Source organism: Pleurodeles waltl, chromosome 11, assembly GCF_031143425.1.
Source record: "Pleurodeles waltl isolate 20211129_DDA chromosome 11, aPleWal1.hap1.20221129, whole genome shotgun sequence".
Taxonomy (NCBI): domain Eukaryota; kingdom Metazoa; phylum Chordata; class Amphibia; order Caudata; family Salamandridae; genus Pleurodeles; species Pleurodeles waltl.
This window is the reverse complement of record NC_090450.1, coordinates 929,718,424-929,741,238: the sequence shown is the minus strand read 5'-3', so window position 1 is coordinate 929,741,238 and position 22,815 is coordinate 929,718,424. Positions and strand designations below refer to the sequence as shown.

Genomic DNA, 22,815 nt, shown 5'->3' with positions numbered 1-22,815 from the left:
CCCTCCCCACAGGGAGGAGGCACAAAGAGGGTGTAGCCACCCTCAAGGACAGTAGCCATTGGCTACTGCCCTCCCAGACCTAAACACACCCCTAAATTCAGTATTTAGGGGCTCCCCAGATCCCAGGAAATCAGATTCCTGCAACCTGAAGAAAGAAGAAGGACTGCTGACATACAAGGCTGCAGAGAAGGAGGAAGACGACAACTGATTAGGCCCCAGCCGTACCGGCCTGTTTCCAACTTCAAAAACCTGCTCCAGCGACGCATCCGACAGGGACCAGCGACCTCTGAAGCCTTAGAGGACTGCCCTAGACTACAGGACCAAGAAACTCCAGTGAGCAGCGGCCCTGCTCAACAATCTGCAACAAATTTGCAACTTTTTAACAACTTTGAAGACTTCACGTTTCCCGCCGGAAGCGTGAGACTTCCCACTCTGCACCTGACGCTCCCGGCTCGACCTGCAGAAAACAAACACCTCAGGGAGGACTCCCCGGCAACTGCGGGCCCGTGAGTAACCCGAGACGACCCTCCAGAGCCCCCGTAGCGACGCCTGCAGAGAGAATCCAGAGGCTCCCCCCGACCGCAACTGCCTGTAACAAGGAACCCAACGCTTGGAACCAACACTGCACCCACAGCCCCCAGGACCTGAAGAAACTGAACTGCAGTGGAGGAGCCACCCCAAGGCGACCCTTTGCCTAGCCTAGGTGGTGGCTACCCCGAGGAGCCCCCCGTGCCTGCCTGCATCGTTGAAGTGACCCCCGGGTCCCTCCATTGTTTTCAATCTAAAACCTGATGCCTGTTTGCACACTGCACCCAGCCGTCCCTGTGCCGCTGAGGGTGTACTTTCTGTGCCTGCTGGTGTCCCCCCCGGTGCTCTACAAAACCTCCCTGGTCTGCCCCCCCGAGGATGCAAGTACTTACCTGCTGGCAGACTGGAACCGGAGCACCCCGTTCCCCATAGGTGCCTATGTGTTTTGGGCACCTCTTTGACCTCTGCACCTGACCGGCCCTGAGCTGCTGGTGTGGTAATTTGGGGTTGAGTTGAACCCCCAACGGTGGGCTGCCTATGCCCCAAACCTGAGACTTGTAAGTGTTTTACTTACCTTCAAAACTAACCTTTACTTACCTCCCCCAGGAACTGTAGATTTTTGCACTGTGTCCACTTTGAAAATAACTTATTGCCATTTTTCAAATACTGTATGTGATATTGCTTTCATTCAAAGTTCCTAAAGTATCTAAGTGAAGTACCTTACATTTAATGTATTAACTGTAAATCTTGAACCTGTGGTTCTTAAAATAAACTAAGAAAATATATTTTTCAATATAAAAACTTATTGGCCTGGAGTAAGTCTTTGAGTGTGTGTTCCTCATTTATTGCCTGTGTGTGTACAACAAATGCTTAACACTACCCTCTGATAAGCAAACTGCTCGACCACACTACCACAAAATAGAGCATTAGAATTATCTACTTTTCCAACTATCTTACCTCTAAGGGGAACCCTTGAACTCTGTACACACTATTTCTTACTTTGAAATAGTATATACAGAGCCAACTTCCTACACTGTGTGACTATAGTGGTATTGCATAAGCTTTGCATGTCTCCTAGATAAGTCTTGGCTGCTCATCCACAGCTACCTCTAGAGAGCCCTGGCTTCCTAGACGCTGCCTGCACTTCACTAATGGGGATTGCCTGCTCTAAGGTGCCAACACCATAGGTGTCCACCACATACCAGGCCAGCTTTCTACACTCCCCAAACCAGACGTAATTGTTTGTAGTCTCCTCTGAAATCTGGATACAAAACAACACATTTCCCTGGTGCTCTGCCCACTGGACCATTAGATTCCACTGTAGAGCATGCATATGCCACAGGCATGTTTCACCATCAGGATGTAGGGGGGCACCAATCTCACCAGCCTCTGGGTCACCTGCACTGAGATCCAGAACAAAGGCGGAGACTTTGGGATCCTAGGTCCAATGTTCTAGACTACCTACTCCAGTGGAAAGGCACGTTACTGTACCATATCGAGAATAGCTGAGACAAACTGGAGCATTTGTGAAGGCGTCAGTTGTGTGTTAGGCACATTTTTAGAGAAGCCAAACAATGTTAGGAAGTTTGCCATTACCACAAGGAAGTTGATGGCTGGATGGAGCAAGCATGCCTTCAGCACCCAGTCTGAGTTTGAGGAAGACTGGTACACTGTCTTCTGAACTGCGCAGTGACCACGCCAACACTTTTGTGACCATCCAAGGGGCATTGGTGAGGCTAAAAGTGAGCACTGTGAACTGAAGGTGCTCCATGTCCCACTGTGAACTGCAGTAAAGCGCCTGGTGGCCTACGGAACAGGATAAGGAAATAAGCTTTCTGCAGGTCCAAGCCACCATCCCGTCTCCTGGGTCCAAGGCTGAAAGGACCTGGGCTAGAGTAAACATCTTGAATTTGTCTTTGGCTGGAAGGTTTTGCAAGGGCAAAGATCTAAGATAGAACAAAGACATCAGTCTTTCTTTTGCAAAAGGAGGAATGAAGAGTAACATAAATTTCCTGTTTTCAAGGCCAGAACCCTCTCAATGAACCCTGTGGCCAAAAGAGCCTGAAATTCTGCTGCAAAATGGACATATGGTCCTCAGTTAGCCATTCTGCTGGTGACGGAAGAGGAGGCTTAGTAGAAAGAAATGGGAGGGTGTAGTGCCTATTAACAGTTTAGAGGACCCACTTGTCTGATGTGATGACTTAGGGCCTGATTCTAACTTTGGAGGACGGTGTTAAACCGTCCCAAAAGTGGCGGATATACCACCTACCGTATTACGAGTTCCATAGGATATAATGGACTCGTAATACGGTAGGTGGTATATCCGCCACTTTTGGGACGGTTTAACACCGTCCTCCAAAGTTAGAATCAGGCCCTTAGTCTCCTTGAAGAAAATGCAGAATACTGCCCTGTGACAGGGTGCCTTTGTACCAAGAAGGGCACACAAAAGTGGTTTTGTGGCTGAAGTGTCTGGATGAGCTGGAGACTGAGCTGCCTATTCTCCTTGATTCCCTGGGCACTGTATTTAAGAGACTCAGCCATGGAAGGGCTGAGAGACCGGTTGGTCTGGCAGCAAGGCCTGACATTGCAGGTATGGCAAATCCCTACTACAGCCTTGAGGGGGCCACAATTGTTGCTGGAACCGTCTAGAGGAGACAGGCAGGCCCAAGGAATGTGCTGGGGCCCAGCTATTCTAAAAACATTCCAGGGCTGAATTCACCTTCTTGCAAAAAAGGTGAGTGCCATCGAATGGCATGTCTATAAGGGGTGCCGGGGCCACACCTAGACCACACCCAGTTGTGGTCCCGAAGCGCCCACTCTCATGCCAATTCCCTGACCCAAGACAAGTCAAAGTGGATCACAAATACTGCTTTCATTGCCGCCATCGTGGATAACTTGGGAAAGGAATGCTTGGTTGTACAGAAGCTGATAAATCTTGGGCCTCTGGGTCCCATAAGAGTAGTCACCTAGAAGACTGTCTTTACTGATCGCAGAGCAAGGCTCATGGAAGAGAAGATACACATGCCAAACGCCTTTATCAGTTTAGACTCATGATGAGGTAGGGTTGGGTGAAGGCGCTGGAATTCACCTTACTGATGGATGTCTGCACCACCAAGCACTCTGGCATGAGTTCTTATGTAAGAAGTTCAGGGTTACCTGGTGCTGGTTAATGGTGCTGAACAATCTACCAACTCACTGGTGGTCCCAAGCATGGTTTACATGATTTTGCCCAAGAGGGTACCTGTGAGGGCCTTATCAAATGGCAATAGAGATTCAGCATGTGTGTGACCAGGCTAGAGTACCTCTCTAAGAACATTAGTCTCCACCTCTAAATTAGTAGTTGCATGTCCAGTACTTCTGCCGCCCTTCCACATAACGAAAGCGAAGGTGACAATTTCTTTGGTCGCAGGGCTGGAAGGAGAGATGAGGTCAATATCTCGAGAAGTGTGCAGGCCTCTGGGATTTTGTAGTACCTTACACAGATTTGCTTCATTATATCGAGGAACAAAATCAATCAGCTCTTCAAAACTGTTGTTGTTTAAATCAGAGCAAAAAAGATTGTGTGAAGTCTGAGCCCTACTGTGAGGTACGGGCAAGGTATTATAATCTGAAGGATGTACGGCTGACTGCAAAACAGAGGGATCAGGATATGGCCTTGGCTGAGGTCAGGTGGTGGATTCTGCACAGAGTCCAAGAGCACAATTTGTTGCAAATCCTTCTTTTGCATTAGCAGCGTCGACACTGGTGCCAGTGTGAAGGGAACTGGCACAGCTAGTGGCACCAGAACCTAAGTCAACATCAAAGCCAGTGCTGAACCCAAAGCAGGCTTGAGGGGCACACAAAGAGCTGAGGATGGCCCTGCCAGAAAAATTCCGACTGTAGGTCCTTGCAGATCCTTGGGGCTCGTAGGTGCAACACAGGGAAAAAGTAAAGTGCCAAAAATGCACAGCATAGCCCCCTTAGAGGCCTCTACTTGATCTGTTGTTGCCATCAGGCCCGAGAAATTGGGGTGCACCAGGACTAGGCTCAGGATAGGCTCAGAGGGAGTCTGGGAGCAAGACCTGATGGCATACTGATGCCCTCACACCCTCTCTGGAATTCAAGAGTGGCAGGATGGGGATGTTTCCGCGTACATTTGTTCCGCCTTTTCTTGGACTTACCCAAAGACTTCCACAGTGATGAAGATCTGCCACAGGAATTATGTTGGGAGCAGGAACAGGTCTCCCTTTTGACCAGTCATGGCGAGTAGTCTTTTGATGTTTGGAGACATAAAGCTTCCCTTACAGTCCTGTATAGGCTTTGGATTTATCTGGGTGGATTCGCTGCAGGCACTGGACTCATGTTATGACCCCAGACACCATGGGCATACCAAGTGTGGATCTGTAACAGAAATCTGTTTGTGGTACTCCCTACACTGCTTGAATGCTGTGGTCTTAGGAGAATACATTTCCCTTCTACACTGGAAAAGGTTTGCGAAAAAACACCTTGGAAAGACTAAGGAGTGTCTCTGGATTCCCGTCCGAAGGTGTGGAAAGGAAGGAACTGACTAACAAGTTATTTACCTTAGGTAATGCCATATCTGGTACAGACTCTATTGAGCCACAGATTCCTTACCTTAGAACAATCCCCAGGCATTAGACTGAATCCAGGAACTTTTGAGTAGCACCCCTGCATGCCAGTAGGTGGTACTGTTTGTCTCTGCATCTGCAACCTTTATGCCAGAAGCGATGTGTGGGGTACCTACATAGGCAATACCCCAACACGCTGATGACAGTTTCTTTTCACAACTTTTCACACCAAAAGCGTAAAGCCGCAATGAATGCTGACACACTGAATGTATTGTGGAAGGGTGACCCTATGAATTGCAGAGTGAGGAGGATAGAAGGGTCGGTAAGGGATCTGTGGCTACAGAAAATTGCTACAAGGTAAGGCATTACTGAAAGAAAGTAACTGACAGAGACTTCTAACCCAGATTTTTTTAAACTTAGAATAGATACCCAAGGTGGGTCTGCAACACAGATCAAATCAAAAAGCCCTGCAGAACCGAATGGGTAAACTGCCCATCAGGACAGACCTGACCATCCAGGCAGTAGTGTTTGGTGAACATGTGCAAAAATCCCCACGTTGTTGCCTGATAGATGTCTAGGACACAGATTTTGCAAGCTAACATAGTGGTTGCAACCTTGGCTCTAGTACAATGAGCCTGCAAGCCCTCGGGTGATTGTGTTTTGCCCAATGCAAAAAATCTTTAGATTTTGCAAAGTAGATCTTTATGCAAAGTATTATCCTTTACAAAATGGTCCTCTTCTGCACAGCCTTCCCTTTCTTAGCAGCAGCATATCCCACAAAGAGCTGATCATCCACCCAGAACTCTTTTGTGTGATCTAGATAGCACAACAACATTCTTTCTGAGTCCAGGCGATTAAGCCACTCCACTTCTTTAGAGGGGTGAGGCACAGCAAAGAAGGTAGGCAAGGTGATGGTTTGTCCTCCATGAACAGGCGTCACAACCTTTGGTGGAAATGAAGCAATGGACCGCTAAACCAGTTTGTCTGGGTAAGAGGTAGTGTAAGGAGGGTGCACAGAAAGTGCCTGCAATTCACTGTCTCTCCGGGCCGATATTATGGCCACCAGAAAAGCCTTCTTGATGGTAAGCAGGTGGCAATTGAGTAGCAGTGTGAATGAAGCGCATATGAGAAAAGTGAGGACCAAATTAAGATCCCACTGGGGCATGATGATGAAGGGCCTGCAAGTAAACAGATGTTGAAGGCCTATGAGGAATCTAGTCCCTACAGGTGACCTGAACAAGGAAGGTTGGTCCGGCAACTGCAAGAATGACAAAATGGCAGCTGTCTCTGGGCCAGAGAAAGAATCAATAAGAGAACTTGAAATAAGGACGCAGAAAGAGGATTGATGTCCTTGGATGCACACCATGCCACAAACTTGTCCCAGCGGCAGGCATGTGTCGCCTTTGTTAAAGGACGCCTGGCTGCCAAGATAACATCACAGACTTCGAAAAGATGGTCTAAAGCTGCTGACTGTCGCCGCTCAATCTCCAACTATGAAGGCAGAGTATGCCCAGGTTCGGGTGCAGAACCCTGTCCTACTGCTGTGACAGAAGATCCTACCAAATGGGGCAGCCTGAATAGAGGACCTATGCTCATGCTCAGCAGCTTGGGAAACCAGACTCTCAGTGCCCGACCAGTAGCCACAAGTTTCACTTGGGCCCTCTCATTTCTGATCTTATTGAGAACTCTGGGCAGGAGTGGTATTGGCAGAAAGGAGGCCGAAGTGCCACTTGAGACAAAAAGCGTCTCTGAGCGAGAACTGCCTTGGAAACCCCAAACCACAAAACTGCTGACATTGCACATTCTCACCAGTGGGGGACAGATCTAACCAAGGCTCTCCCAACTCTAGAAAGAGAACTTTTACAACCTCCAATGGAGACGCCATTCATGATCCGCTAGGCATCTATGGCTAAGTATGTCTACCCTAGCGTTCAGAGAGCCCACTAGGTGTTGAACCACCAGAGAAATGCCCTGATGTTCCAGCCATGTCCAGAGACGTAGGGCCTTTTGACAAAGGGTCCATGACCCCATCCCGCCCTGTTTGTTGCAGTACCACGTGGCAGTAGTGTTTTTCTTGAACAACTGCACTAGCCTTCCCTTGATCGAAGAAAGGACTTTCAATGCCAATTGTATCGCCGTGAGCTCCAGAAGGTTGATGTGAAGACTGCACTCCACCGGAGACCAGAGTCCTCTGATCACCACCTCTCACAGATGGCCGCCCGAGCACAGGAGTGATACATTTCTCACTACAGTCAGCACTGGTTGCGAAAGAGAGAGGTGTCTTCCGCTGACCCCAACGCGTTTCCCCAGCCATCAATGCACGTCTTTTGCAGCACCCTCTGAGATCTGGACACGGTCAGAGAGATTCCCTTGATGCTGATCCTGAACTTCAGGTCCTACTGCACAGTCCTCATATGACAACAGGCATGTGTCACAAGAATGATGCAAGAGGCCATGAGGTCCAACAACCTCAGGGTCATTCTCACTAAAATCCAGGAAAACAGGACCAGATATTAGAATAATGGCGAGAATATCCTGGACTTGCCGTTTAAAAGGATAGGCCAGAAAAATCACTGTGTCCAGAATAGTTCAGATAAAAGGGAGCTTCCGAGAGGGAGTCAGGTGTGACTCTGGCATGCTGATGGAGAACCTGAGGGGATGTAGGTGTTTAGCCACAGTCTGGAGGTGGGAGACAACTGCTTGGCTTGAACGTCCTGGGCTCTCTATGCCGGGAAAAAGGCACAACACAGAACCTAGTCCAGAATAGCTCTGAAGGAGTCAGGTGTGGCTTTGGATCATTGATAACGAACCCAAAGATTACCAGAGGATCGCCATAGTCAGGGGTTGGTTGATGATTTCCTGAGGTATGCCTGACTTCAACCACCAGTCTTCGAGGTAGGGGAAGACTGGAACCCTGGGCCTCTGCAGATGTGCTGCAACCACCACCATCACTTTTGTGAACACCTGAGGGACACCACTCAGGCCAAATGGAAGCACGGCATACTAAAAGTGCTCCTGGTCCACCTTGAACCGCAGATAACGCCTGTGGGACAGGAGGACAGGGATGTGGAAACATGCATTCAGCAAGTCCAACACCACCATGGAGCCTCCAGTTTCCAGGGACAAGGTCAAACAGGACCTGAGCTAAGGTGAGCATTTTAAATGTCTGGGAGAGGACGAAGGCCTCTGTCATTTTTTAGTAGCAGGAATAGCAACCACAACCTAATTCTGATGCTGGCACAATCTCAATGGCTCCTTGGCTAAAAGAGCCAACACTTTCTGATGGAGAAAAGAGGGATGGTCCTCCATCTGCCAGACATAAGTGAGTGGGGGGTAGGGGATGTAGTAGCTCCTCTGGACCATTTGCAAAACCCACTAGTCTGTGTTATAGACACAAGTGAGGCATGTGATGGTAAATATTATCCCCCACTGGGTGCCCATACAATGGCAATCTAAAGGGGTTTGGAGGCTGCAGCTGAGTCAGCTGAGTCTGCCTTCTCACCAAAGAGGCGAGAGCCATAAGGGCATGTCTATGAGTGAAGCTTGAACATCCCTCAAGAAGCCAGAAGTTCTCAGACGTTCCTCGTACCAGTTATCCTCTGTGCCATCCAGTGGATGATAGTAACTATAAGGATCTTCAGACCACTCCCAATCATCACCCTGCCCAGGCCTGTCAAACAAAAAAAAGGTACTTGCTCTGGTTCAGATGGCATGCTACTGGTCGGCACTGGAGTTGGTGTCATGTGACACCTCTTCAGCTCTGTGTCAAAGTCAGGTACAAATATGGGGTATGCACTGCCACAGGGCATCAGCAGCACCAGCAGCAAGGGCACTGGAGTGGGCACCAAGGAAGGTTGCAGTCTCACAGGTAGTGCTGTTCCTGATTCAGCACTGGATCCTTGGGGCCCAACTGGTGCTGAGGGATCAAGAATGGTGCAGGGTCATCTGACGATGGAGGGCGAGGAGCTTCAGGGACTATTCCCTCAGTGCTTTGGGGTTCATGAAGGTCCTCAATGGTCTTGAAGTCGTGGTCCCGCTCCAAGCACCAGCAGCAGACCAAATAAGGGTCTGTCACAGGCATCTGCCTGTGACTGGCACCACATGGATTAAGGCCTACTGGCTTCTTCGGGGACACTACTAACACACCAAGAGATGTAATCTAGATAAAAGCTTTGACAAAAAGTTGAGAAGAGTCAGTCAAAAATTGCCTAGGGGTAGGTTTCTCCGGATGTATGCTGACTGGGGCAGAAAGAAAAGAACTGATGTCAGCATACTGGGGTGGCACCGATACGGGTACTTCAAGTAAAAAAAGGCAAGGAATCTTTGGTTAGAAGCCTCTAACAGTTGTCCCCGTTCATTGGTGGTGGCTACATGCAGCTCTGCCCGCTTCTGGACAGGAACAATGTCAGTAATGAGCCATAAATTGGCACCTACCAGCACGGGTGATTACTGTTTAGAGTTTCCAGATCCAGTCTGACATCTGGGCAATATTCAAAAGGTGAGGACACTGCAGTTAGAAGTATCCATCAGAATATGATTGTTCCGGACTAAGCTTAATGTGGTTAAGCTTAGTCATGTCCATCATACTAAATACCTTAAGCTGGTGTGGTTGTACATGTTCTGGGAGCATAGGTCAAAATTTCAAAGGGGTTTCACAGCATGACAAAAGTGTGAAGTCAAGACCTCCAAGCCCCAATCCACCTTTAACTATTCAGAAACTACTGGTGAAATTTCAGTAATCTGGAAAGTGTGCATTGAATGAACTGGATCATGAAAACTAATTTGACACCAAGGTTAACGAAGAGCAATCATAGCTAAATGCAAGACGCAGCAAGATTGTATGTACCACGGAATTTAATGACTTATTAAGATGCAATAAGCATGTATTACACATCTGAAAAGTAGCAAAATATGTTGTCTCGGTGTACTCGGCAAGCACCAAAAGATTGTGCTAAGCTGATCTGCACATGCAGTTTGGAACGACACAGCCTCAGACGAATACTGGGTTAATGATTTCATACAATTCAGGAGAGTACCAACAAGGTGATTGTCCCCTACACTCATATTACCAAGCTTGGATACCTATCGAAAAAAGTCAGAGCTACCTTTAGAGATAAGACACCAACTCCTACATAAAACAATGGACTGTACAAAACCGCTAGGACCCATCTCCTCCCGGATGACCTTCTCGACCGAAAAGGTAAGTGATCATCTGGCGACGGGGGTGTGTGTCTGTGTGTGCATGTCTGCGTATGTGTGTCGTAGTTTGAATGTAGGAGTGGTGTCTGCGTGTGAGTGCGAGTATGCGGATGGGGGTATACTATGAGTGTGTGTATGCCGAGGGGCCTGCATTATGCGTGCGTGTATGAGGAGGGGGGTGGTGAATGCATGTGTGTATGTGGAGGGGGTGGTGAATGCGTGTGTGTATGTGATTGAATGTTAATATTTGTGCGCATGTGAATGGGGGTGTTTTTGTGTGCATGTGTGTGTTTGCATGGGTGAGCCTGAGTACGTGTATGTGCGTGAATGCGTATTTCAGTGTGCGTATTTGAGTGTGTGTCTCCGAGCGAATGGGTGTGTATGTAGCAAGTGCGTGGGTAAGTGGGGTGCCTGTTTGTAAGAGTGTGGACATGTGTGGGTGCGTGCGGCAGCAACAGGAATGGGGATTCCTTTCACCGGGCGCATTACCGTCAGGGTTTTCGTGGTGGAGTGACCGCCACAGAAAGCCTGGTGGTCCTCAGCCATGTAATCCGTCCAGCAGGAAGAGGCCTGCCGCTGGGCTGGGAGAGCTCACCACCGGCTGCGTCTGTGTGACTGCAACTTGTAATACGGCGGTCTTTACTGCCGGGTCCGCGGCGGTAAAACCACCACAAAGAGGTTGGCGGTCTGATGACCACCAGCCTCGTAATGAGGGCCTCAGTCTGTACGACTTTGCCACTGCATTCAGTTAACAAATTATAAGCATGCCAGTTAAAGTTACCTTCCTGATGATGTTGTTATTTTCAGTGCATATGCTCTTTCCTACTATCGGTATGCTGCTACCTAGTGGCAAGACTAGAAACGGTTCAAAAGATCTGGTACCACTAAAGCATGTAAACGTCTTACACAGTGAATGCATGTACGTGCTCTCACCCCAGCTCCCTTTTTGAAAAAGGATCCAATTATCATCTGTTTTAGCCATAGGCATCAGAGCAAAGTCAATTACAATGCAAAAAATCATGCAGATAAGTGTAATCAAGTGCCCTTCTAGGTAACTTTATCTTACTTTTACGTCCTGGCTGTCCACTATTCTCAACATTATGAGCAAATTCAACATCAACTGACAATGAAGAATGTATAGGGAAAAGGTAGCACAGGCCTAGGCAAACTCGCACAGGCCTTCATGGTAAAACTCACAATCGCTTCAATAGGAAGTGTCAAAACAGTAGAATCGGCAAAATGCAGGTGGCGTAGCACCTATAGCCACCTTACATCAGTGCCTAATTTGTAACTAAAAACGTGCGGGTGTACAAAGCTCTCCTCTGAAACTGCTGCAATTAAATGTGAGGACATGGAATACTGAGGAAGCATAATCCTAAAGCCATCTCGGGCCTCTTCAATCCATTTATAGCCACTTCCTGGCCCTTCAGCTCACTCTTGCAGCTTTCTGCTATCTCCCATTATGACGCTTTTTAGTTTTTCTCCTCCTCCGTCTTTCCCATATGTGTCTTTTGCTCGCAGTAAATGCGTGAGGCAGAAAAATATTTGCCAGCTGTAAAAAAAATAAGTGCCTTTGCTCATCACCGGAAACAACAAGCACAAATTAAGTACTGTCTTACATATATCTCTGACAAGTGCAAGTCAGGAGAATGAAACTAATGCTGCATTAACACTGGCTGAAGTATGGACAGAGAATGGATATCTGAATAATTTAAGAGGGGGGCCAAACCGCAAACACAATAGCCAGTTTTATTAATTTTCTGGATACCTAAGTGAATTCAGAAGATTTAAGAACAAGGTGTCCAATTTTGACCAATAAGGACCAAAGCAGATTTTCATAATATCGACATGAGATTAATGCTCATATTATGTATGACTATATATATAGATATCACATATGTAATCAATAATTTTCATTAAAATCTGGCATGGCCCCAGTTGAATGGATCTGTGCTGGACAACCATTCTCAAGACTTTTCAAAACCATATGCCATTTCAGAACCCACTGTGGCAGACTAGCCAACAGAAACTATAGGATTATTTAATCAGATGGTGACGTCAAAATGCAAATATTCAGCTGCATGTCTGTCTGACATGTGACTGGCTTTCCTAAAATTACTCACATTTAAGAAGCAGTGATCTGTATTTTGCTATAAAGTAGTCTTCATCCGATAACCTTGCCTGGTCTAGCTGATTAGTGTTAGTGGGTGTATTACCTGTAAAAACTATCATAAATTGGTATTTAAAGTATGGTCATTCCTGGTGTAATCAATTCCCTTGGATAATGAAAAAAGTTTCAAGGTAATAACTTTAATTTAGTCAAATATGTTTCATTACACGCCACAGCTCATTTTTAATTCCCTGTGAATTATATAATTGTTCATCATGCAACAACTGTACCTATTTATGTATGATGTGTGATGTAGGAGACAAAGAATGCAGAATATAGTGCACCACAACTCAATACTCCGTGTTTCTTACATAACGTTTTGTCCATGGAGACCAAAGAGTTCAAAGGTTTACACATTGGTGGTTAGACATTGTTGATGTAGATAGTGGTGAGCGGATTCTGAAGCACAGGGTGACCTGTGCTAAGGAACCTTCCAAATTTAAAGAACCTGCATCAATGAAGTGGCACTGTTCTGTTACTAAAAGGAAATTTCCCATGATTTGGAAGATAAATGCAATCAGGGAAGGAAAGCTCCGTGGAGAGAAACCATTCCAGACAAGCAACCCATTAAGGCCCTCATTACAATCCTGGTGGTAAATCCCGCTTACCGCCGTGCCGACGGCCACCAACATACCCTGTCTGCGGCAGAAATCCGCAACGGGTATTATGACCCACACTGAGAATTCCGCCTCTATACAGACACCCACACAAGTCCGCCACACCAAAGGTCAGTGATAAACTGGCGATAGCAAAACCCACACCGTTACGCCAACAGGAATACGCCCACAGTATCACGACCCACGAATCAACGTGGCGGTCTTACAACCGCGGTAAACCACTGGCGGTACACACCGCCGCGCTCAAAATACACACACACATACAAAACACAACCACATTGGACAATTCAAAATACACACCTGACACACATACACACACTCACAACACACACCCACATTACCCACAACCCCTTACAATGAAAAATTTGGAAGAAGCAGAGAGAGAGAAAACCAAAGACCATACCAGCATCCAGAGGCACACAACACCATCACTCATACACCATCCACGCACCTCACACCACACACCCCAACACATCACCCCACACATCACATCAACCATCACCTCACACATCACTCACACCACATCATGGCACCTCAAAGACACCCCAGATTTTCTGAGGAGGAGCTCAGGGTCATGGTGGAGGAAATCATCCGGGTAGAGCCACAGCTATTCGGATCACAGGTGCAGCAGACATCCATTGCAAGGAAGATGGAGCTATGGCGGAGATCTGTTGACAGGGTCAATGCAGTGAGACAGCATCCAAGAACTAAGGAATGACATCAGGAAGAGGTGTAACGACCTACGGGGAAAGGTACGTTCCGTGGTATCAAGACACCAGGTAGCCATACAGAGGACTGGCGTGGACCCCCACCTCCTTCCCTACAACTAACAACATGGGAGGAGCAAGTCTTGGCAATCATGCATCCTGAGGGCCTCGCAGTAGTAGCAGGAGGACTAGACTCTGGTAAGGCAAATCATTAATACTATATCCTCCCCCACCCTACCTGCATGCCATCACATACTCCCACCCTCACCCTCAATCTCATGACTCCACCATCTCCCACACACCCCACCATCACGACCCACCACTCCCACAACCAAGCCCTGCCTGCAACAACAATGCATGGACACCCATCACCAAAGCATGCCCAATAGAGAGACTCAAGAGCCAAGGCGATAGTGCAAGCACAGTAATAGAGGGAAACACACCCATTGCACAAGATGGCACACACAGATAAAATAACAATGCATTTACACCCCAACAGGACCCCTACCCAACGTCATCGGACAGGAGGTGCCAGCCATATCCAGTCCCCCCCAGAAGAGGGCCACAGTGATGACAGCATCTCTGCACGCCTGGATCAAGATGACCAGCCTGGCACATCAGGGACCTCTGGACAGTCGGTTCCCCTGCCACAGTCCCAAGCCACCACAGAACCTCCCCCCTCAGGAAACACCACCACAGCACACACCCAGCGGGCCCATGCCACTGTCCCCAGGACACGTCAATCAGCAGTGTGTCCACCACTACAGGGACCCCAGGCAAACCCACTAACCCAAGACGATCAGTGACCTGGGTCAGTGGCAGTGGGCACACTGTTCAGGGGACAGAGGCGCCGGACAACAGGGAAGCTGGGAGGACTGCTGTGTGACAGGGGAAGGACAGGCCCAGGGAACCGACCCTCCACGAGGCACTATCAAACATAATGGTGAGCATACCACCATTCCCAAAAGACCATGGGCACGATACTGTCCAAGTTTCAGGAGACCCAGCGGCTGCAGGAGGGACAATACATGGGGATCAGGGAGGACCTCACTAACATATACACCATTGTGGTCACCACAGCAGGGGTGCTGGCTGACATAGGCAAGACCATGAGGGAGGCAGTGGCACAACAAAGGGCCCCTGACACTAGCCAAATCGAGGAACAGCCCTCCACCTCTGCTAGTGGATAGGAGGCGCCGCCACAGGAACAACAGGCCACCAGCACCCCACCCCCTGCAGAAGGAGAACCATCCCTCAAACAGGCCCTGCGATCCAGGCAGAAGACAGAGAACATTGCCAAGACCCCCGCCAGGAAACAGGACTCTCCTGATTGTCACCATTCTGTCCCACTCAGTTACCCTGTCCACCTTGAACTGCCATTACTCCCCTTCCTATGCCCCATTGGACAATGCACCTGTGATACCAAGAGACTGGACTCTACAATGGACTTTCCTCCACCATCACCCCAGCCCTTTCCACATACCCCTATACTCATTAGCCCCTAAATAAACACCCTTTAATCACAAACCAATCTGGAGTCAGTCTGATCTTTCCGAAATGTATTATTACATCAGCAACAAAGAGCAATGTAAATGTTCATTTGCTCATACCAATGTATGACAGTTGTTGGGCATCAGTACATATATCAGAAGGCAGAATGAGGTACCCAGATCTGAAAAATTGAAATCCAAAGTGAACTGTCAGTGTCCATAGACAGAGGTTAAGAGGCTGACTTATACAATGCCCCACAGTATTCGGAAATGTGAGGAGCAGTTACAGTCTCTTACCTGTGTGTCACTGGAAGTACTGCATGATGATGTCCGTTCGGTTGCCAATATCTTCTTCCTCTGCCTCCTCTCGTCACTGTCCACAGGCTCCACAGCTGCCACAAGACCATCACCAGGCTCATCCTCCTGCAGAAAAGGCACCTGGTGTTGCAATGCCAGGTTGTGCAACATGCAGCATTCCACAATTATCTGGCACACCTTCTTCGTGAGTAGTATAGGGAGCCACCTGTTAGATGGAGGCACCGAAATTTGGCCTTGAGAAGGCCAAACGTCCTCTCAATAATACGCCTAGTTCGCCCATGTGCCTCATTGCAGCGGTCCTCTGCCCTTGTCCTGGCATTCCTCACTGGGGTCAGTAGCCATGAGAGGTTGGGGTAACCAGAGTCACCTGCAAATGTCGAGGGATAACTGTTAGAACACAATAACCCTTAGGGACTACCCCATATCCAGACACCTACTCATAATGTGTGGGGACCTTGGGCTCACCTATTAGCCACACCTGGTGCCTCTGGAGTTGGCCTATCACATAAGGAATACTGCTATTCCTCAAATTGTAGGCGTCATGCACAAAGCCAGGATGCTTGGCATTCACATTGGAGATGTACTGGTCCGCCAAACACATCATCTGCACATTCATTGAATGGTAGCTTTTTCTATTTCTGTACACTTGTTCATTTCTGCAGGGGGGGACAAATGCCACATGTGTACCATCAATGGCACCAATGATGTTGGGGATATGTCCCAGGGTATAAAAATCAGCCTTCACTCTGGGTAAATCCTCCACCTGGGGGAACACGATGTAGCTGCGCATTGTTACGACTCTGTCACCCCATTTCTAGGGGGCGCTGCAAGGGGACTCTCAATAGCCTGGGAATCACCTTGAACACTTATCTAGAGTCTCTTGCTGACTCCAGTTTGTTTCTCTTTTCGCCATGGTATACTTGTGTAGTACTACATTTGCTTCCTGGGACTGCAAATCCCATAATGCACAGCCTGGTAGTCAGGAAAGCCTGGATTCTGTTTCCCATTGTTTTCTATGGGAGAAGTCCAGTTGCTCCTTTTCACCAGATCCTCTCCTCCAGGACTTGCAAGTGTCTGAAACTACACACACCTGAGACCTCTCCTGTGCAGCCCAGCTTGGAACTGCTTATAAGCAGCCATTTCCTCAAGATCCTTGTCGTGCATTGGAGTTCGATTCCTTTATGTTACAGACCCCATATGGGATGGTGTTCCAGTCTTGTTCCTGTTCCTGTTCTGTTCCAGCTTGAACCTGTTTCCTGTTTCTCTGCCCTGCTCCTGATTGTTCCAGCCAGAGTCTGCTACCTATCTCTTAGCCTTGTACCTGTTTGTTTCTTCCAGAACTTGTTCCCTGTTTATCTGTCCTGCTCCTGCCTTGTTTCAGCCTGAACCTGCTCTCTGTTTCCCAGTCCTGTTTTCTGCTTATTCCTACACCCTGTATTTCAGCCATGTCCTTGCCTTTTCCAGCCAGAGCCTGCTCTCAGTTTCCCAGTCATATCTCTGTTTGTTCCAGCCAGAAGTTTGCGCCCTATTTTCAAGTCCTAGTCCTGCCTTTGCTTCAGCCTGAGCCTGTTCCCAGTTCTTGCCTCTGCCTCTTAGTTTGTTTCCTTCTGTTTCTTCTTGGTTATCTGTGTCTGGTAAGTGTTCTATCAGTCTTCACCAGTGTATAAGTGTCCTCCTTTGTACTGGGGTTGGCTCCTGGTTTCCAGGAGGCAATGCCAGCCCCCATCCTTGTCTAGTGTTATACATTGTCTTTCGTGCCTAACAGTGACAGTGTGCTATTGCTGTTTTCTCAGGAATTGCCACTGAGTTTCCAGCTGGACCCATAAGAGCGTATCTTGCGTATGTAAGTACTATCCTTGTTTGTGCTCTAGGATCCAGAGACAGAATCACTTCTGCTGCCTCCTTTCTATGGGGCTGGCAGGGTGACTATCTGTAAGAGCAAACTGCACAGGGGCACTGACGTTCCCTGTCACTGTGGGAGGTTCCGCGCCTTACTCTGTGTACAACCCAAGCATGTTTGTCCATTAGTAATCTGTTTCCTGTTTGTTCACACAAGGGTTGCTCTGCTTTTACTTTCCTGTGCCTGTCCATAGCTGTCCTTTCCGTGTATGCCTTAAGCTGCTCTTCTGCCCCAGTACACTACCTCTTTAGGATATTCGGTGACCTCAAGGGGTGTCCCAACCAAAGTCCTGATCAGACCCGCCCGAAACGGTGACACGCATGGGTTTCAGCAGGGCAGACTACAGTCTGGTCAACACGTTAGAAAACATTGGCTGAGACATCCCTGATTCCATGGCCACTGTAGTTTGAAAGGAGCCACTTGCCAGGAAATGGAGTACTGACAGGACCTGCACTAGAGGGGGCATTCCTGTGGGATGGAAGATAGCTGACATCAGGTCTGGCTCCAATTGGGTACACAGGTCTTGGATTGTGGCACAGTCAAGTCTGTAGGTGATTATTATGTGTCTGTCTTCCATTGTCAACAGGTCCACTAGGGGTCTGTACACCAGAGGATGCTGCCATCTCATCATCTGCCCCAGCCGATGTGGCCTATGGAGGAGAACGGTGAGCAGAGGGTCATGTACCAAATAGGTTGCACAAGTGTGTTTGCAGTAATGTGAGTAAATCCGTGTGGCATAGTTAGTCCGTATATGTGCCAAATTGTGCTGTGACGCAGTTAGGTGCCATGCCATGTGCCCCCCTGAAATGGCAGCTGCCTGACTTGTGAGGAGGGACAAGGGCAAATGAGGTAACTGCTCTGGCGTTGTGCTGCGTCGTGGTAGGCGGTCAAAGACCGCCGCGTAATTCAGCATTGGTTATCATTGGGCCCTATCCTATGGGTTCCAGGAGCCAATGGCGATGTACGCCACCGGTGACGGCACGCACCGCCGCAGATGTGACCGCCATTTTCTATCTGTTCACTCACTTGATACCTGACCTTCAACAGGAGAGGACCTACACTGCAAGTGCTGCTGTGACCTCAGTCTGGAAGCGACAATGGCTCGAGTGTCTGGGGAAAGGGCCACGGTCTTCACCGCAGAGGAGTTGGACAAACTGGTGGATGGAGTCCTCCCCCAGTACATGCTACTCTACGGTCCTCCAGGCAAACAGGTGAGTACACTGTGAGCAAGATGCGTGGGCAATGCCTGTTTGGAGTGGTGTTGGAAGATACATGTGGGGGGGTGGGAGCTGAGGGCTGCATGTGAGGAGGGTCAGTGTATGTGCATCAGGGCATGGTTGGGAACTGGTGGGCAATTAGTCTGACGGTCCGGACGGGTGAGTAATGTCCTTTCTTCCTGTACCTTTCCTCTAGGTCAGCGCCCACCAGAAGAAGGGTCTTTGGCGTGCCATCGCCAAGGAAGTGTGGCCCCTGGGGGCCTATCATAGAAGGAGCACCCACTGCCGCAAGAGATGGGAGGACATGCGCCGCTGGAGCAAGAAGATGGCGGACGCCCAGCTGGGGCTGGCCTCCCAACGTGGAAGGGGTGCCTGTCGCACCATGACCCCCCTGATGTTCCGCATCCTGGCGGTGGCCTGTCCGGAGTTGGATGGGTGCTTCAGGCCATCACAGCAGCCACAAGGGGGTGAGTACAGTGTCATAAAGCTGACTCTGTGCCCTTTACAAAGTGTCTGGGAGGGGGATGTGGGCTGTGGGTTCCCCTAGGCCAGGGCGAACATGGCAGGGTAGGTCCCTTGTTGGGCAGGCTATGAAGCACTCCAACCCCAATATTGTTAGTGGGCATCTACAACTGGGCAGGCTCCTGAGAATTTCAGGTGTGCAGCAAATGGTGTTACGCATTGTACCCCATGGCCTGGTGAATTTCCTACTAACTGATAGTGCATGGCCTAGTGCATAGGGCTGCTCCCTGTGTGTTGTGTCCGCCAACGGTAGTGGTGTTGCTGGCATTGACCATGTGTGTTCTCTGTCTCCCCCCCCCCCTTCTTGCTTTGTCACCCTGTCCTTGTGTGCATTAGCATCATCTGGCAAAGGAGCAGAGGCACCGGAGATGGAGGATGCTGCATCCCACATGGCCCAGGAGGATGAATCCACGGAGAGTGAAGGCACCAGTGTGGCCCACCCCAACAACAGGTACAGCCGCCACCCCCCCTACCAGCACCTCCCTCCCAGCAGCCCCTCAGCGTGTTTCTCGTGCCCGCTCACCCAGGAGGGTGGGCATGTCTTTCACCCCAGGCACCTCAGGCCCTGCCCCAGTCAGCCCTGCTGCCCTCAGTGAGGAGGCTATTGACCTCCTGAGAACCCTCACTGTTGGGCAGTCAACCATTCTGAATGCCATCCATGGTGTCGGGGGGCATTTGCAGCAAACAAATGCATACCTGGAGGGCATTCATTCCGGGGTGGCAGCCCAACAGAGAGCATTTCAGGCTCTGGCCTCAGCACTGATGGCAGCCATTGTCCCTGTGTCCAGCTTCCCCCCTCCAACTTTCACTACCCAGACCCAATCCCTTCTACCTCAGCATATCCCAAGCACACCATCAGACCAGCAAGCACACACATCAACACACAAACGTGGCTCAGGAAAACATAAGCACCACACATCCCACAGGCACTCACACAAGCACCATACCCATGCACACATACCAACATCCACTTCCTCCACTGTGTCCCCCTCCTCCACGTCCTCCACCTCCTCCACCTCCCTCCCAGTCTTGTCTCCAATCCCACCTGCATGCACTACATCATCAGCCACTGCCTCCATCACCAGCACGCCCATCACTACACACCGCTCACGTGCAATCACCACCCCAACTACCATTCACACGTCCCGTGTCCTCTCCCAATGTGTCTGTGAGCCCTCCTACCAAAGTACACAAACGCAGGCACACACCCACTCAACAGCCATCCACCTCACAACAGCCTCCAGCCCATGCACCTTCACCCAAACTTAGCAGACGTACACCTCCTACAACCACTCTCCTCCTCCACTTCCACACCCCCTCTTATCTTCCCGTCCCAGTGTGTCTAAAAAACATTTCCTAGCTAACATTAACCTCTTCCCTACAGCCCCCCCGTCCTTCCCCTAAGGCCAGGATGTCTAGATCCCAGCCCAGCACCTCAGCCACCAGAACTGCATCCGCTGTGGTCCCTGCTAGTCCAGTATGATCTAAGGGGGCACCCGTCAGAGCTGCCAGTGTGCCACCGACAGAAAAGAAGGACCACCCTATTCCACCACCTGCAATGGTCAAAAAGGGGCCGTCTTCCAGCAGGGGACAGTCACACCACCCACCAAGCAAGGCCTCACCCAAATGCCGAGTGGACAGTGCCAAGGTCCCTGCAGCGACTGTCAAGATGGGGAAGGGCCACAAGCCAAAGGGCACGTCACCTCAGGGGACGATATCTCCTGGTGAAGGGCTGGTGACCACCATATCATCAGGGATGGCAGCCACATGCACCACAGTCACCACCGCCGCTCCGACCACCACCTGCGCTGCCACAACGTCAGTCTGTAGCATCCTTCCCAAGGATCAGCCATCAGAGGCTGCCGGAGACGGGATGGTGTCTCCATCCACCACAACAGTCACTTGCACCACGGCCAGCACTGGCAGCATCTCCGCCACAGCCACCGCCACCTGCACCACCACATGCACAGCTGATGCCACTCTGTCGGACGTCAGCCCCATCCCCAGTGGTCAGCTGTCCGAGTCTGCAGGTGACGTACTGGACCTTGGACACGCCACTTGAGACACCACCTCCAGCACTGACACGAACCAGCAATAGGCAGCCTAAGTCGACGCAGGATGGAGTGTGGCTCTGCCTCCATGGAGTATCATGCTACCTGTTCCTGGTGCATTGAGTGGCTAAGACACCCAGTTGAGAGTATGTCAACTGACAACCCCCCCCCCCGGTGCAGCATCACTGGGCACAAAGCCCCCTCCAGAACCAGTGGAGAAATGCATCCACTCACCCAGTCCTTGGCAGGATGAAGCACTCTGGGCACAAAGCCCCCTCCAGAACCAGTGGAGAAATGCATCCACTCACCCAGTCCTTGGCAGGATAAAGAACTCTGGGCACAAAGCCCCCTCCAGAACCAGTGGAGAAATGCATCCACTCACCCAGTCCTTGGCAGGATGAAGCACTTTTTGGCACAAAGCCCCCTCCAGAGCATGTGGGCAAACCACCCACTTGAGAGACTGTGGCTTTGCACTCCACAGGACCAAGCAGTGGGCAGTGAACCCACTTGAGAGACTGTGGCTTTGCACTCCCCAGGACCAAGCAGTGGGCATGGAGCCCCCTCGAGGAGCAGTGGCGTTGTACCATCATTCGGCTGAGTTGCCCCCCCCCTCCCCTTCCCCCAGAGGTGCCTGTTTGTTTTCGACCTGATGCCCCTGCAGTGTTCTCTCCGTTTTGAGGCAGGTGTCCTGTGTGGGCTTCGCCCATGCTTTTTGGGACCACTGGTCCACGGACATTTCATGGGACAGTGTACGGAGTTGTGTACTTGCTGTAAATATTTATGTATACGGATTATTTGCTGTTCTCTTGATCTATCTGATTGTTCCAATATTACACTAGTTAAACTCATTTTGTTTGGTCCTTGTGTTCTTCCGGGGGGGACGGGGTGTATCTGTGATGTTCTTGGATATGTGTGTGTGTGTATGTTGTTGTGGATGGGGGGTGGGCGGGTTGTGTGTCGCCTTTGTGTGTCACTCTCTTTTCCCTCCTCCCCTCCCCTGTGTGGTAGGTGAAGTACTCACGGTCGCCGCCTTCTTTCCACTTAATGGAGAATTTAATAGATATAGCAACATGGGTAGGATCTGCAATTCGGGCACCATGGCGTCCTAGTTCTTCCTTGGGTGTCAAAAAGTGAGTGGTTTCCCTTCTGTGTACTGTTTCCGCTGTGCTTTTGATGGCGTTGGTACCGCCCCGGGAAAAGCTGGCGAACTGGTGCCTTGTAAAAGTGTGGGCGGTATATTGTCTTCTGCCTGTCTGTTGGCGGTTACCACCGAAGTGTTTGTTGCTACCACCGTGGCGGTCGGAGTGTTAAAGTGGCTGTCTGTGTTGGCGGTTTCCGCCATGGTGGTGATCCCATTTTTTTTTTTACCGCCGGCCTGTTGGTGGTGTTACTGCCACTTTAACACCGACCACCAGGGTTGTAATGAGGGCCTAAATCTATGTAAAGCTTGAGATCAGCTATAAGGTCATGTTAAGACCCGCTCAACCACATTTACAAAAAACTTTAAACTTTCTAATAAATGCTATGG

General features: G+C 49.7%; 1 protein-coding gene across 1 annotated transcript in view; it reads right to left on the bottom strand.

Annotated features, from left to right (window-relative positions):
• DNAH10 (dynein axonemal heavy chain 10) overlaps positions 1 to 22,815 on the bottom strand; it is a 1,282,131-nt gene that overhangs the window by 547,524 nt on the left and 711,792 nt on the right. The gene's annotated exons all lie outside the window — the stretch shown is intronic.